Raw genomic sequence first — 16,732 nt, 5'->3', positions numbered from 1 at the left:
TAAATACTTCTCTGGACTATTAAAACAATCAACTCATAACTGTCTGAATTTTAACCATCTTTAGTTACAAGGCAACATCCAAAACTAATGTAACAAATTTTGGAAAAAAATTGTTTTTAAAATTTATTTACTTTGTGCATTTAACAGCGCTTTGTCCAACTGGCTATGAATAAGGCATCTGTGCATGGTCAGCTACACCATATGCGTTGTCTTTCACAAAGATGAAGGGATGAGAGAAACATTTTAAAATAGGAAATTGATTAAATCCACAAAATTGGTAGGCATACTCAAGGACAATTATACTATTGCACCTCATTTATAATATCCTAAACTCAAGGTATTATTGTTTTTCCTACCTTCTTCCTTTATGTAACAATGCCTTTAAGATCACCGCAATTTTCTTATGTTGAGGGTAAATCAAAAATCCAATGTTATCTAATCAAGCAATATGTAAAAATGAAATCTATTTAAAAAGCCAGTTGTGATTATAAATATTCAATTTCTTTGAATAGGTTTATCTTTGTTGCTTTAATGCTTTAGCTTGATATTAAATAGAGCAAAAATCCATAGCATGCACACACGCCCCCACACACACGCTTACCGGTTCAACAACAAAAAGGCAGACTATTAGATTTCTAAATCAGGTCACACATAGCCATCTGTGAAGCGATTCCAGAGTCTGGAGAACCAGATTTTTAGCTGATCTGCTCTTAATGTAAGTCATTACCTGCCAGCATGTTACAGGATAGAATTGTTTGTTTTGTTATGAGGATCAAGTTAAAAATATAATTTGTCACATCAGAACAAATTTGTTTCAACCACATTTGTGTGCACAATTCCCCAAACCCCCTCACTTCTCCCACTGTCTTGTCAACTCCAGTTGTCTCAGACAAACATCTCCTTTGGACTATTCCTTTGCCTTCACAAACTCCATCTTTCCAAAACTGGAATGCGTCTTCAAGTATTTGTCTGTATTGGTCACTACGTGCCTTGTGCATACAAGATCAGAATCTCTGAACTGCAGTGCCCATCTGGCCGTGGCTACATTCCGCATGTCCTTCTACCTCCAACCCAGAGGGCATAAAAGGTAGACCTGTTGTAACTGTCCCTCAGTTCCCTCCTACCGCATATGGCTGGAGAACGGAACCATACATATCCTTAGCTTAGTAGAAATTAAGCCCCGATTTACCTAACAATTCTCTCTTTTCCCTTTTGTTTTTATTTCCACAAACCCCCAAAGATTTTATTAATTCCATTTGGTGCCTCATGACACTACCATCCATAATGGCGATACAAAACCATCATGTTTTCAGACCTGCCTGTCTTCTAACAGTTTAATTCTCCTCAACAGACAGCTGCTATTTTACCCTGTTGAGATCCATGTGCCTAATCACTGATTGATCTGCCAATCATTCTTCACAAAGACAAGAAAATATAGGGACATCAGTCTGAAATAGTATCTTCCAGAGCAATCCATGAAAAGCACGTTAGATCCTTGGGACTGAAGACTGTGCTACAAGATGGGATTTTTCCACAAAGAAAATCAGTCTAATCACCCCCCTAACCAGCAGGCAGAAGATGCCCAAGCCAGTAAGAGTATGGCCCTGGCATTGTCAGGGCCAGGGCCAAAGCAACCAAAAACCAATTTGGTACCAAGAGCACCTCTGGTACCACTGTCTGGTACCACAACAGCAACTCAGATGCAAGGGAGATCAGTGCATTGCACTCAACATAACTCTCGACACCAATCTTCTCCGAAGACAAGAGAAGTAGAGAACTGAAAAAGGCCACTTGCTTTCCCTCTCCTCCCAGGGGCATAACACAATGCACTCTCACAGTATACGAGCAAATGTCATGTGTCAACCTCTGGTTTGGCACCAAAGGACTTTGAGACAACTGTGGTATCTACATCCAGTAGAGACATCTCAATGCCCAAACCATCAGAGTTGGCACCAACAATAGAAGCTCTAATTGTCCCGGTCGATCTATTGCTAATGGAGGGAACCATACCTGTAGTACTGAAATAATCCTTTTGGCACCATCCACTACATCACAGCTCATGTTATGAATGTCTCCGCAAATATCAGCGCCACCAATGGAGAGGCTATTTCCTCCTCTACCTTTTCTGACCACAAACAGCTCTACAACCCCCAGCCAGGAACGCTCCCCATGATCGGGAGAGTGTCCATCCCTCCGAGGCATATATGCTAATCGCAAGAGATCAGCCACTTAGCCAAGTCAATATATAACTCAGATCTTACCCAATAATCACACTGATGCCAATCCTATGGTAACTAAAAGTTAAAGTTTTAATAATAAAAGGAAAGAAGAAGAGAATTAATAATGGTTAACACATTATATATATACAAATAATTACAAAGTCCTTATATCAGGTTTGTAGCAGTGATGGAAGAGACTGCTGGCTTGTAAAGTCTCTCTGATGATCTTCCAATCTTTTGGAAGATCCTCAGTCCATAGTTTTAAATTGTAAATCAACAATTAAGAGAACCAGGGAAGGAAAGAGGCAAAACGGAGATCTTAGGAGTCTTTTATATCCTCTGCCATATTCCTGGAAATTTACTGTCTCTGTTTATGGAAAAGTTACTGGCCTAAGTTGGAGCCCAGAGTCACTTGAGCATATTGTATGCCCTTACATGGCTTGATGACTCACAGGAGCAGACATATCCTTGCTATGGCATCCACAGGAAGAGCTATTTGGGTGAAATGAGTTTCTTCTATGGCCCATTGTGAGAGCTAATATATAGTTGTCTGGCTTTAATGTAAATTTCACCTGGTGGGTGTGACCCAGGAATAGAACACATATGTATGATGCTAGTATATAGCCAATAATCCTAACTTCAAATACAAAATGATACATGCATATAAACAGGATAATCATACTTAGCAAATCATAACGTTTCCATTGACAGCTTACATGACATACTTCGTACAAGATTTGTTGCAATTGTATAACAGTGGCAATATCAAGGATATAAATGGTCATTCAATCATACAGCATTAAAACAACTCCAGAGGCACCCCCCGCCCCAAAATCACTGAATATGGAGAGAAATGCTACTAAACTCTTTGCACAACAGCTGTTCTAGCACTCTGCTACTAAACTCTTTGTACAACAGCTGTTCTAGCTCTCTGCTACTAAACTCTTTGTACAACAGCTGTTCTAGCACACTCTGTGAGACTCTACCCACGACTACTGTAAGACTGTTTTTGTGCTAGCTGCTGGGTAACAGAATCACTGTATATCCCTCAGAGATGTGCTCTTATCATTTGGACCATTAAAAGCCACTGCACTGCCAGGCTTCTACACCCTTTCAGGCTGTGCCACCACTGGAAAGTTGGTCAGAAAGACCAAATTATCTTACTGGAAGGCATTTGATTCAGGGGTGGCCCGTCCATATAGGCGAACTAGGCGGTCGCCTAGGGTGCCAAGTTAAATGGGGTGCCAAAGTCGAGGGGAAAAAATAAAAAAAATAAAAAATGAAAAAAATACGAATAAAATAACGAAGATGTTATTATTTCAATTCCCGTGCACACAGGGAATATGAATTATAGTTTATTTCTCTACATTTCTGAGAAGTTATTAATATGTCAAATCTTATTTATTGCAAAAATAAATATTTTAGTGATTTTTTTTTTCCAAATTTGCGACGTGGGGTCAAGATGGCCCACTCCGCAATTTTGATAAGCAATAACTCAGCCAAAATGAAACACATCTGCCAGCGGCAATAGCTGCAATGCTAGTGACACCTAACTCGAATATACATCAAGGTCATATAGCCGGAAATTCATGTAGAGCGGAGATATCACAAGTTGATACATGTCAAACGGTCATTTTCACAAACACATCGCAGGTAGATGGTTAAGAATTGAGCGACTACTGTAGAAAATTGTGTTTCTTCGTGCCAAAGAATAAAGAATAACATCTCTCAGCATTATAAATCCAAAATGTGAGTATCTTTAAGCGTTATTATTGGGCTGTGAAATGATGAACTTTTCTTTTTATAACTGATTCACATGTAATAAATAAGATCCATAAAAGAAAAGTAACAGCATTAATGCTTAATAGACCAAGAAAGTGATGATGTCACACTCCAAGCGGGTAACCGTGAGGAAGGGGATTACTTTCCAAACAACCGGTGTCTGGTTATAATGTCGAAAAGGTCATTTTGTTTCCATATAAATGCTCTGTTTTAATAGGTGAGTGCATGTTACTAATCACTGAACCTTTAAGCAGTGAAAAAACAGTTGGGATGGCTGCAATGTGGTTTAAATCGCCAACCATGAGGTGGGGGTATGTCAGCCATCCTTAACGCTGTGCTGCTTGCAGTCGGGAGCACAATACATAATATTCAAATGCCCCATGGCAGAAAAAGAAAACCCTCAGGAGCCGAGTATCAAACAAAAGGCTGAGAAGGAAAAGGACCAAGCAAAACAATAGGGATCCTTCCTGAAATATCTTCTCTTTAATCCAAATAAAGATGGAAGCAGTTCACAGCATCCAGATGAAGGAATTTTATTTGGAGAGGAGATTAGCTCACATCCGCATGGAAGCAGTTTGAAACATCAAGATGAAGGTATATCATATCCACAAAAAAAGCAGTTTGGAAACTCAAGATGATGGAAACTTACTTCTAGATGAAGGAAGCTCACAGCATCAGACTGATATGGAAGTAAGAAAATTTATTCACCTTCAGAGACCCATGCAGAAATTGAAGTAAATGAAGTAGAAGGAAGAAAGGATGAGGAAGTTACAAACAAGTTACAGAATGGGGACCCAGCTACATGGCCCACATGTGATGACAGTGTATGACAAATTCTCGTGCAACATGGACCCGAACAAGTTCATGAATTTCCCTTCCCTAAGTCTGGAAATAAAAGAAAACTCTGCTCAGCATTACAAGAGGAAACTCATGAATGGGGAAGAAATTCATCGAAACTAGTTACAATATTCAGTGTTGAAGGACTCTGTGTTTTGCTTTTGCTGCAAGTTGTTTAGAAATCAAGTAATTGATACATCACTTACTGAAAATGGTTTGAAGGACTGGAAAAACGTATCTTCAATTCTCTCAACATGAAAATGGTACAGAACATTTGGAATGTTTTCAAAATTGGAAAGACCTTGAATTACGATTGAAAAAAGGAAAAACTATTGATGAAGAAAATTTACGTGTGATCAAGGAAAAAGAAGAATATTGACAACAAATATAAGAGTGTCTGATTGCTTTAGTGAGAGTTCTCGGTGGGCAAAATTTAGCATTCCACGGCTGCGGTAGAAATGAAAAATTATATACTCCAGGTAATTGACACTTGTTAAAATGTGTTGAATACCAACTTTGTTTGATCCAGTGATGAAGGAGCGTCTACATAAAATAACCGACCATGAAACACAGGTTCATTACTTAGGAAAAAATATGCAGAATGAACTCATTCAAATCTTAGCAGATGCCATTAAAATTGTAGAAGCTGCCCATTCTGCAAAAGACTTTTCAATAATTCTGGACTGAACACCAGATGCGAGTCATGTTGAACAAATGACGATTATTCATTTTGTGGATATGGAAAATTCTGCAGATGAAGATAATGTTGAAGAGCTCATAAAAACATTTTTTGGGTTTCATACCACTGAAGGAGATGACTGGAGTATTTATGACAAACTATTCTACAAGAGCTTGAAACAATGTCATTATCTGTTGAAAACTTACGTGGCCAAGGGTAGGATACTGGGAATAATATGAAGGGTAAAGACAATGGTGTGCAAAGGAGAATGATGGAGATCAATCCTAGGGTCTTTTTCGTTCCTTGCAGTGCACATTCTCTGCATTTGGTTGTCAATGATGCTGCTAGATGCTGCTTGGAGGCAAGCAGTTTCTTTGACATGGTGCAACGTGTTTATGTGTTTTTCTCAGGCTCAACACGCCGTTGGGAGATTCTGACTCACCATATGAATTCTCTAACTGTGAAACCACTTAGACAAGATGGGAGAGTCGCATTGATGCTTTGAAGCCTCTTCACTATGAACTTGGAAACATTTATGATTCCCTAATTGAAATTTCTGATGAAACTACCTTTACTGGATCATCTGGCAACATGGTACGTTCAGATGCAGAAGCTCTTGCAAATGGCTTTTCCAAGTTCAAATTTGTGACTTCACTCATTTTGTGGTATAATATCCTTTTCGAGATTAACCTCACTAGTAAGCAGCTTCAGGAAAAGAACTTGAACATATATTCTTCTATTCAAAAACTGCAGCAAACTAAAAATATTCTGGAGGAATTCAGAAGTGATGAAGGATTCAAAAGAACACTGGTAGAGTCTCTCGAGCTTGCTGAAGAAATAGACTTTCCGACAGAATTTGAACCATTCAGCAAAAGAAACAGCAGTTTTCATATGAAGGACGAGATACACCCACTGAGAACCCAAAACAAAGGTTCAAGGTGAATTTCTGCTCCACAGTCCTTGATACTGCTATTCACTCGGTTGGCGAAAGATTTCAACAGATGCAGCAGCTACAGTCAGTATTGGCTTTCTATATGATATCCACAGCTTGCAAAAGAAAACAGCAAAACATATGCGAGAATATTGTATAAAACTGGAGTCGGCTCATTGACTCATGAAAATTCAAAAGACATTGATGCTACAGATTTGTGTAGTGAACTTCAGACTTTTTCAAGACTACTTAAGAAACATTCCACTTCTGAAGAAGTATTGAAGTTTGTGAGGTTATTTTCACAAACAAACAGTTTTCCAAATATTTTTATAGCTCTATGCATTCTTTCAATTTTGCCAGTTTCCATAACTAGTGGGGAACGTAGCTTCTCACAGTTAAAATTGATAAAAACATATCTGCGTTCAACAATGGACCAAGAGACTTGTTGGACTTGCCAGACTTGCCACAATGTCAATAGAGTATGAAATAGATGGAAAACTGGATCTAAAAGAACTAGTGACTGAATTTTCAAAACTTAAAGCAAGAAAAGTCATGTTTTAAGAGCACAGTTTTTTATTCGGAGTGTTTTGTAAATACAGGCTAAAGTTCATTGAAGAGTTTTCTTATTTCTTTCTGATGGTAATGGCAGTTAAAGCAGGATAGCATAATGGATGATTTTGGATTTGTAATAAAAATTAACATTTTTAATGCATTTTTATTTGAAATCGGACTGAAATATCATCTAGCTGTCATGTACAAATCTATTCTGAAATTTTCGCGTCTCTATTTTATCTGATCTCAGAAACATTGGACAGACAGATGGACAGACAAACCAAATAATTAAGCGTTTATTTTAAAATAAACGCTTAAAAAAACATTAAAAGGAAAAAAGGGGCAAAATGTTTCCCAGTTTACCAAAAACCTCAGCCTAGATCTGCCCTTGGGGTTTGGGGGTGGGGGCACCAATCGCATGGTTTGCCTAGTGCACCAGTTACTGGCAGCTAGTCGAGGGCCGCCCCTGATTTGATTCAACCTGTGAAGACACTCTCCTCATTCTGGAACGGCTGAGAGAAAGACAGACACTGATAAGGGCATAAGTGCACTGGAGGTGCTCACATGCAGAGTATTCCATTTGAAGACCAACATTATGATACTTGCAGAGCTACGTTGGTGAATGTTTCCCAAGAAGCAGAAAAACAGAGGAAAAATTGCCACCAACAAAGGGTGCATTGATACCTGGTATTAAGAGGGCAAACTATCAAGCAATGGAATGTCTCTGGGATGATCGAATGCATCCAAAACTACCCTCCCCTATTGGGCCTGGATAGGTCTTCGAGGATAGTTAATCACACCAGTTATGCGCTCCACAAAAATCAATCCTTCAGCTAATCAGATGCTCATGTGCAAAGACCAGATGCTCACCATCCTTCAAATATATGGCCAGTAGTCTGCCTTGTATGGAGATGTGCAAGCGTGACACAGACAAGGATCAGTGTGACAATGTGTCTAGTGGTGCCCTAGACAGAGACTACATTGGTGATGACTTTGATAAATAATTGTTTTCAATCCTACATGTCAAGGCTAACTTTCCTAGGATTAGCCAAGATCAATGTCATATATAAGCAATCCATCCCCGTGTTAACGTATAATGAAAAAAATGTTTATTTTTAAACATTTTCTTGAATATATAGCTACATAATTGTTCTAGGTTTGTCATGTTTGCTACTACCCTTTTCCTGGGAGAAAGGGCTTTCAAGTGATACCCAACTCAACCACTTTTGAAGACACTGAATTATAAAAATTTCCATTAACTGGATCACCTAATGATGGGAGGTGGAGGTGGGGGAGGGAGGAGGGCAGCAAGTGCCCCCTGCCTGCCACACCACAGAGGGTGACACCATTGGAATTATGATTCTGAAGATTTTACGGATTCAGATGACACCTCCCTTACCATTCCATCACTAACTTGCCCTCAGAATGAGATTTTACTACATTCTTCTCCCGGACCATATGGTACGTTACATTCTTGCAATGATTCAAAATGATCATCAGCTGGTCACACTTCAGTCACATCAAGCAATTTGCTATCAAGAGCCAGGCCAGCCATTTCCCTGAGATGTTCTAACCAACCATAAGAAAACAACAGGGGTTGGGAAGTAATTTTACCTTGTACAGTTTGTTTTGATACATACACTAACATGTGAACATTATGTCCATGAGATGTCTTCTACTCCATTTACTGTCATCTGTATTGCGGCAGATAGTCTCTTCTTTTTCCACACAAATTTAAATGCATTTGACTATTCATGTTGATCTCAGTATGCGCTGTGATAGCATTTGCTATTACAATTAGATGTTCTTGTTAATGTAACCCCTTTGGGGTTTAGAGAGCATGGCCCCTTTAAATCTTTGTCCTACGTGGGGAGGGGGAGCAGTGAGAGAAAGGAGGGAAACTCCAGGATGTGGCTCTGGGGCTCCAGAGAGAAGGGTTGCAGCCCGCAGGCCCTCACAAAGCGAAGCAGCAGAGAACCTGCCTGACGCTTGGGAAGGACAGTGACAGGGCCGCCCAGAGGGGGCGAGGAGGCAAGGGGGCAATTTGCCCCAGGCCCCGAGCCCCGCAGGGGCCCCCACGAGAATAGAGTATTTTATAGTATTGCAACTTTTTTTTAATGGAAGGGGCCCCCAAAATTGCTTCACCCCAGGCCCCCTGAATCCTCTGGGCAGCCCTGGACAGGGCAGCCGATCGGGGATACCCCAGGACAGGAGCCAGGAGGAACACTGTGCCAGGGAGGAATCGCCCGACAAGGACAGACTGGAGCGCGACCCAGTTTCACTGCTGCCCAGAGCTGCATGGGGCTGTGAGTACTGGGGCTTGTGACTCTGCATTGGAAATAAGGAGGGAGGCTGCTAGCTAGTTAAGTGGGGAGGTCATCGTTCTGTGTCGCTTTGCGGAAAGCGGCAGAAGAGGGCACTGAAGGGGTTTGTAGGGGAAAGTTTACTGGCGCCAAAGACAACCAGGAGCACCCAAGACTCACTACTGGACTGGAAATTTGCTCAGGACTCCTGAACTCTGTGTGCAGACACACTGCTCAGTGTCTGCCCTTTCAGACTGTGCTACCACTGGGCCCGTGGGGCCTTGGTCTGTTCTACTTCTCCCTCTATATTTCCCCTTGTTGTTTTTCTCCTCTAATCCCTCTGTAAATAAATATTTCCCTTTCCTATATCCATTGTACTTTTCCTGTGGGTGGGTGTGTTCACTCTGGGGGGGGTTGGAACAGGTGCTCCTGGTGAGGATTTTTCCTGCTGCATTCCTGCGCGCGCTACTCTTGGTCAGAGCGGCCTGCAGAGCAGACTCCATCTTGGCTACGAGGGTGCTAAAGTTACATTAAAAGTCTCTGGAACACATTTTTGGCAACACTATTTAAGTAAAATATGTTAATCAATTGTACTGCGTGATGTCTGGGTACATTCATTTCTATCTTAGGGTTTTTTAGAATGTGCATCACCATGATAAACACATCACAGGTAAATTAAATCTGCATAGTCCATAGTGGACTTAATAGAATTTTCTGTTCTTCTCCCTTCTTTCTTGGGAAGCGTGGGTATTTGTATTTAAGGGGCTTCCTTGTTTGAAGGTGTGAAGACCAAAGCCTTAGTCCATTGTCAGTCTTGGGTATTTATAGGGATCCTATCACCACAATATCTGAACACCTCACAATCTTTAATACATTTATCCTCACAACCTCTCTGTGAGATAGGGAAGTGCTACTTGTCCAGTATGACAGATGGAGAACTGTAGCACAGAGAAACTAAGAGCCACGGTTACACAGGACATCTATGTCAGAGCTGGAAAATGAACCCAAGTCTCAGGTTAGTGCCCTCCTTCTTTGTATTGGAATTCGGTGGTGATGTACTCATGGCAGCCCATCCTGTTGAAGCTGACATTCAGTCCCAGGTGCAGTGAATTACAGTACTCCCATCTGGAAGTGGCAACATATGGATAACTGTGGCCAGATCCTCATCCGAAAGGATTACAGATTCCTAGCAAGATATTGGAGGAAGAAGGCTGTTTTCTACCAATGATACCTAATTATCTAGGGTTAGTGATGGGTCAGACAGGACCCCCAAACTTTGCACCAATCTGATGAACAAATGAGTATAAAGGGTAGGTAGAGGCTTTTGATGGAAGAGAATGTAACCCTTTCCAGTTCTTCAAAGAACTTCCCCCTTCCAACTAGCATCAACTTAGTTTGAACTAATTTTTAAATGGTCTATTTCTTCCTCTGTTTGCTTTACAACAATTGTGTGGTCTGAAGAAAATAACTTACATTAACAAACCTATCACATCTGAAGTCACTGGATTTGACTACTGAGTTTAACTGAATTTAAAAAGCCACTTGGAGGCAGGGGGGTTAAAAAAAGTGGCTAATAAAAGTGAAGCCGTTTTGTACACAAAGACACTTTGCAGTGATCTTTTAAAACCAGAGACTGCCTAATAAGGGTGATGTCTTAAACAGGTTTCACTACAGTTAGCCAGTTTTCCCAGTTGCATTCTGAGATGGTAAGCTTTCCGGTTCCTTTGATCTGATTTTCATTTCTGATTTGTGGAAGACCCTTTGGGATCAACATGTTAACAAGTAATAGCACAGTTGGGTAACTAGTTAGCTTTTTAATTACTTTTCAGCTTGACTTCTATTTTGAAGAATGCTGTTTTGGATTGAGATGTCTCTCATGTGACTTCCAAGCTGCAGGTGCAAGAGTTCTTGAGACTTTTCCTAATGTTTTTAGCAGTGCAGGGACTGGCTGTAGGTTTTTTTGCACTCCTTAAAACTGATAAATTGTGACCTTTTTTAAAGCATTTGGTTTGTGCAGTTTCTTTTTTTAATATTATTTTTGTAAGTGAATTAAGGCCACTTTGAGTCTGAATGAGTGTGTCCACACAGGACTTAATGTAGTTTAACTAATCCACTTTAAATTCATACATTTACTTAATTCAGATTAGTTTTCCTGATTATCCCCATATAAAAATGCTCACTGAAAATATTTTATCCCAACACAGACTGAAAGTTTTGAAATCACTGAACATCTGTTGAGGGAGAGAGAGTATCAAAACTGAAGGATGGGTAAAGCAGCCAAGAGGAAGTAACTTTGAGGTGTTTTTCCATGTGCTGGACCAAACAGTTAATAATTTAAGCTATTTTTAGAGGAATAATATAAAACAGAAAATACACATAATTAATTTTAAGTGTCCATTAATATGTGACCAAAATTCTATATTGAGCCTTTTAAGTGTTTCAGAATACCATCATACTTCAAACAGTTCTTCACATGATTGTGGTGCTAGGAAGTCTGATCAGCATCCATGGCCAACATGTATAATGTCCTTGTACATTTCTGTAGCATGACCAGGAATAGTTTTCTGAGCAGGAAGTAATCTCTGTAAATATTCTATATAAATGAAATTAAATTTACAAATGACAAAGTATTCACCAAGCAACCTGATACTCATTTAGTTAATTTGTTTCCAGACTACTTCATTGTGTTCAAGGGGCCACAACTGTGTGGAAACAAGACAAAAATGGCAAAGGAATAATTTGTCATTTCCCTGTTTTAGGGCATTAATCATCCAAATCACCATAAAAAAATAACACTGAGACCACTTACTTTATTACTTTATTTGTAAGGTTTCATTTACAAAATAAAACCAGATGTGTGATTACAAATATGATAATTGCCTAGGAGTTGAAGCATTGCCAGCAGAATAAGAAACTAACTAGAAATAGTCTGTTTTCTTCAATAATTCGGTTGCCCATAATTGTCTTTGCTTTAAGACTACTCAATCAGAAATACCAATGTTAATAAAAAAAAAAAAAAACCTCACCACTCCTTTGGTCAAGTTTTAGTCCAAGTTCAGACAGAACAAAATTTTCAATCGCCTGGCTCAAAAAGGCAGCCTAAACACTTAAACAGGACCAATGGTGTTTCTCATATTCAAGATAACCTTGAAAGCCAGGCTAACTAAGGAACGTTTCTCCTTCCAAAAACAAGACCTCCCACAACAGCTTTACTATTCTGTTCTCAAGTTTAAGACTCATGAGGGCTGGAAGTTTTCCTTGGCACCTCTCATGTCCATATGCAAGACTCATCTCTTTGCCTTAGGTTACTCTGAACAATGCAAAGTTTTTTGAAAGCCAAAACCTCACACACATTCCCCTCTATCTTGGGGGTTAGAAAAGGTAAGCATAGGGAGACATCAACCTACCCAGCAGTGAAACTGTGGTACTCTTGTGCAAGGCAATGTAGAGAACTGACATTCTTAGATACTAGTGTTCTATTGGTACATGCATTCCTCAGGGCAGGGGTCTCAAAGTCCCGGTCTGTGGGCCATCTGTGGCCCAAGAACCTCCCCACCGTGGCCCGTGGAGGAGAGACCCATGCAGCCACACTGCTGGCTCTGTCTGCTGCAGGCACGGCCCCCCCACAGCTCCCATTGTCCCTCTCCCCCAGCCAGAAATACCATCACTAGTTGCTGGGCAGAGTCAGCCATGGAGGCAGCGTCGTTTATATTCATTATGGAAAAAAGTAAGTCAAAACACTGAACACAACTATCTGATGCACACCTTGCTGCACTCTTGAAGGTTTCAACTGCTCAGTCACTGAGGCCAAACATCAACAAACTGACAGAACTGAAGCGTTGCCAGGTGTCTGCAAACACAAACTCTCTGGCAGTGAAGAATTATATAAAGTTGTATGACAGTTTTATTATTTTTAAGAAATTCGAAATAAAAAATATAATATAAACTTTTTTTTTTTCTGAACACCATCTTCAGTGACATTATTGGCCCGCTGGGAGGATTTGAGGACTGGCACTGGCCGTAAGGTAAATTGAGTTTGAAACCCCTGCCTTAGGGGCTTAGCTGGTAAACATTTGCCTATTAAAGGAAAGGAAGGAATGTTAAAACCTGGACTGGGCCTGTCTAAAATGAAGTCCTTTCTTAAGGAGCAATCCTTGTTCATGAATTATGCTTTCTTCATTATATCAATTGTTTACCACAGCACAGGAGATTTCTCTTCAGGGAACTCAGTGTGGAACAAGAAACCAGAATGTCATTTCCCTGACAAGTATCAGGGGGTAGCCGTGTTAGTCTGTATCTACAAAAACCAACAAGGATTCTGGTGGCACCTTAAAGACTAAGTGAGGTTTTTACCCATGAAAGCTTATGCCCAAATAAATCTGTTAGTCTTTAAGGTGCCACCAGACTCCTTGTTGGTTTTATTTCCCTGACAGTGATTGGGTTGAATTTAAGTTATTCAGCAAAACATAGGCTACACAAAGATTTACCCTTCAGAGCTCAGGTAACTCCCAAGCCCTACAGAAGGCGAGTAAGGAACTCTGCTCATAAACTGCCTTGTAATAAACTCAGTCAGCTTCTTCTACCATCTGGGGGCACTTACCAATGCATACATTTTAGCTGGATCAAAAAACTAGACGTATGCTTGACATCTCCCTCCCTATTTATTCTGCTTTTGTCTTGCTAAGTGAACAAGATCCTTACATCCACAAGCTCTGATGTGGCTGTGCATGGGCGCCTTTGCATCACTGACTAGAATGCCAATTTTCCATGGGACACTTTCAGGCCGAGCTTGGTAGTCAAACTACTATCAAAACCCTTACCTTGAGCTTCAGGACAAGAGTCATGAAATCTGGTTTGTTTGTTTTAAAAGTCTCCCATATGGCTTTCTCTGAGCAGGGAATTTATAAAACTTTGAGTCTGTATTTGCCTTTTCATTGCAAAAACAAACCCAGGGTTCTAGATACACACGCTTTCTTAGGGGTTTTCAGTTATTTATTATTTGTATGATCGTAGAGCCTAGGATCCCCAGTCGTGGACTAGGGCCCCACTCTTGGCTCTGTTCAAACAGAACGAAAAGTACCCAACAGCGCCTAAAATCTAAGCATAAGAAAAGACACAACTAATCAATATAGACAGACCAATACAGAGTACAAAGGAACGAAGAGACAATATTGGTCAGCATGATCATCAGTGCTTTGAGCACACCAGCAGCCTAACCACTGTCAAATTTTTTGTATACATTCTGGCAGAGAAGCCTTTAAAGAGGGATTTGAAAGAATGAAAAGTTAGTTTTACAGATATTTATGGGGCATTCCTCCCAAGTTTCAGGGACAGCATGGCAGAAAGCACAAAAGTGCCTGTTGGAAGATTTAACATGTGAGTGGATGGAAGATGACATGATGGGCTGATCAGAGGGCGGAGTCAACCTTTCAATATAGAATGAGGGATGATGGGGGATGGGAATAGTCTGAGAAGAGTCTTGAAAGTGAAGTGAAGGCAAGCAACTTATGTTTGATATGACAGAAAAGGGGGAGCCAGTGGAGGGATGCAAAGAGTGACATGGTCAAAACAAAGGGCAATCAAAATGATCTTTGGCAGGAAAACCTTTCATCCAACAGTACTGCCTGCTGGGGAAAACAGACTGTTAGATTTATTTCACTTGAATCTACATAGTCATTGGATTTTTTTTTTCACACTATACATGTAATTTCCTGTCATATGTTCCAACAATCTATTTGTATCCATTTCTCCCTCTCTCATTATATTAAATACACACACGCTATGCATCCTACTTGAGTGTTCTCATGGTTGGCACATGATACATTGTATAAGCGACTTTACTCCAACTTGGAGTGCTTTTAAAATGTTGTTGTAAATTCAATAAAAGATTCACTTTATTGTTTAGCAGATTATATTGTGCAAACACATGTACGTTAAAAGCATACAGAAAGACGACTTATTACTAATTAATGCTTGCTAGCCTGCACTGCCATAAAACCACACAGACAGTAGTAGTTTCTCCACTTTGCAGCAAAGATTTAAAGATCTAACAAGTTCTATAGCGAGGTCTAATTACTATAGCATGAAGTATTTAAAATGCACTTGCTTTTTAAAAAGTTTGCTAGCTTGCTAACTTGCCATGTTCTGTGATACATGTGTATTGTAGTCACAAGCATAAATTGTTGAGGATCTACTGCAAATCATTTGTCTGCAGACCAATCAACTGCTCGGTGTAGAAAAAACAGTATCATGTACCTCTAGAGTAGGGGTTCCTAAACTGTGGGCCTCCAGCACAACCATGGGCAGTGTTTGGGGAATAGATCTGACAACCCTCCAAGATTGTCCTGGAGTCTCCAGGAATTTAAAGATTAATCTTTAATTAAAGCTTATGTCATATAATAAAACCTCCAGGAATACGTCCAACCAAAATTGGCAACCCTACTGGGGAGTGGGCAATGCAGTGGCATTGCCCCCCAAATTGTATACGTTGATAGTGGGGGGGGGCACAATTTAAAGGTTCAGTCACGCTCCCCTCCCCCTCCAGCAAGGCCCCCTCCAACCGGCAGAGCATCCGAGGACAAGGAACCCTGTGCCGGGAGCTGGTCACCCCCCCCCCCCTTTTCTCCCCGCTAGCAGAGTTGCAGCCGGCGATGGCCCTGCCCAGGCCCGGAGGAGCCCAGCACCTGCGGCAGAGGGCAAAGTGGAGCTGCCAGGCAGTGAGTGATGAGAAGGGGCAGGCCCCATGAGACAGCAGTTGCCAGGACAGCTGGAGGAGGCTGGAGGGTTCATGGCTGTTCTCACTCGGAGCCATCCATGGCTGTTGAGCCCCGTGGTGTATCGGCCCTGCAACACCCCAGGACCGGGGCTCAGTGGTGCCTCTCTGTTTACGCCTGGACAATGCAGTGATCGCAACTGTGATAGGTAATGGCTGGGAGCCCATGAGCCCTTCCCTCATGCCCAGACTGGGGGTGCCTGTGAGGCACACCATGGTGCTGGGTGGGCGACTGGGGCAGGGATGCCAGGTGACGAGCTCAAGGCACTCAGCGGGCTGCTGAGGTGGAGGGTGTTGGCGGGGGCTGGCTGTTGCACCTGCCTGGCCTTTCACCCTCTTGCTGGCCCTGGTCCCTAATGAGGCAAGGGGCAGTGTACGCCCCATGGTGCCCCTCACCCCGACGGACATGTGGGAGCCCGGGAAGGCCAGGCTGCGTGCTCGGCAGTCCCTTGCCTGTTTTCCCATTTGATCAGCCTGAGGAGACGATGGCTCGCCTGCCTGGTTGGTGAGGTGGGAGGGGGCACTATCAAACTGTATACGTTGATAGCGAGGGGCACAATTTAAAGGCCTGGCCGCCACGTGAATATCATATTTTGTTCTCAATATTTTTTTTAAAGTGTAGTTTTTACTAAAACTGTTTGGTTTCAAAGATCTTGA

The 16,732-nt window shown here is 41.3% G+C and overlaps 1 protein-coding gene across 3 annotated transcripts in view; it reads right to left on the bottom strand.

Annotated features, from left to right (window-relative positions):
* The window catches only part of RASA3 (RAS p21 protein activator 3), a 277,547-nt gene that overhangs the window by 156,096 nt on the left and 104,719 nt on the right, over nt 1–16,732 (bottom strand). The gene's annotated exons all lie outside the window — the stretch shown is intronic.

This window comes from Trachemys scripta, chromosome 1 (genome assembly GCF_013100865.1).
Source record: "Trachemys scripta elegans isolate TJP31775 chromosome 1, CAS_Tse_1.0, whole genome shotgun sequence".
In the NCBI taxonomy this organism is placed as follows: domain Eukaryota; kingdom Metazoa; phylum Chordata; order Testudines; family Emydidae; genus Trachemys; species Trachemys scripta.
This window is presented reverse-complemented; position numbering and strand designations above follow the sequence as displayed.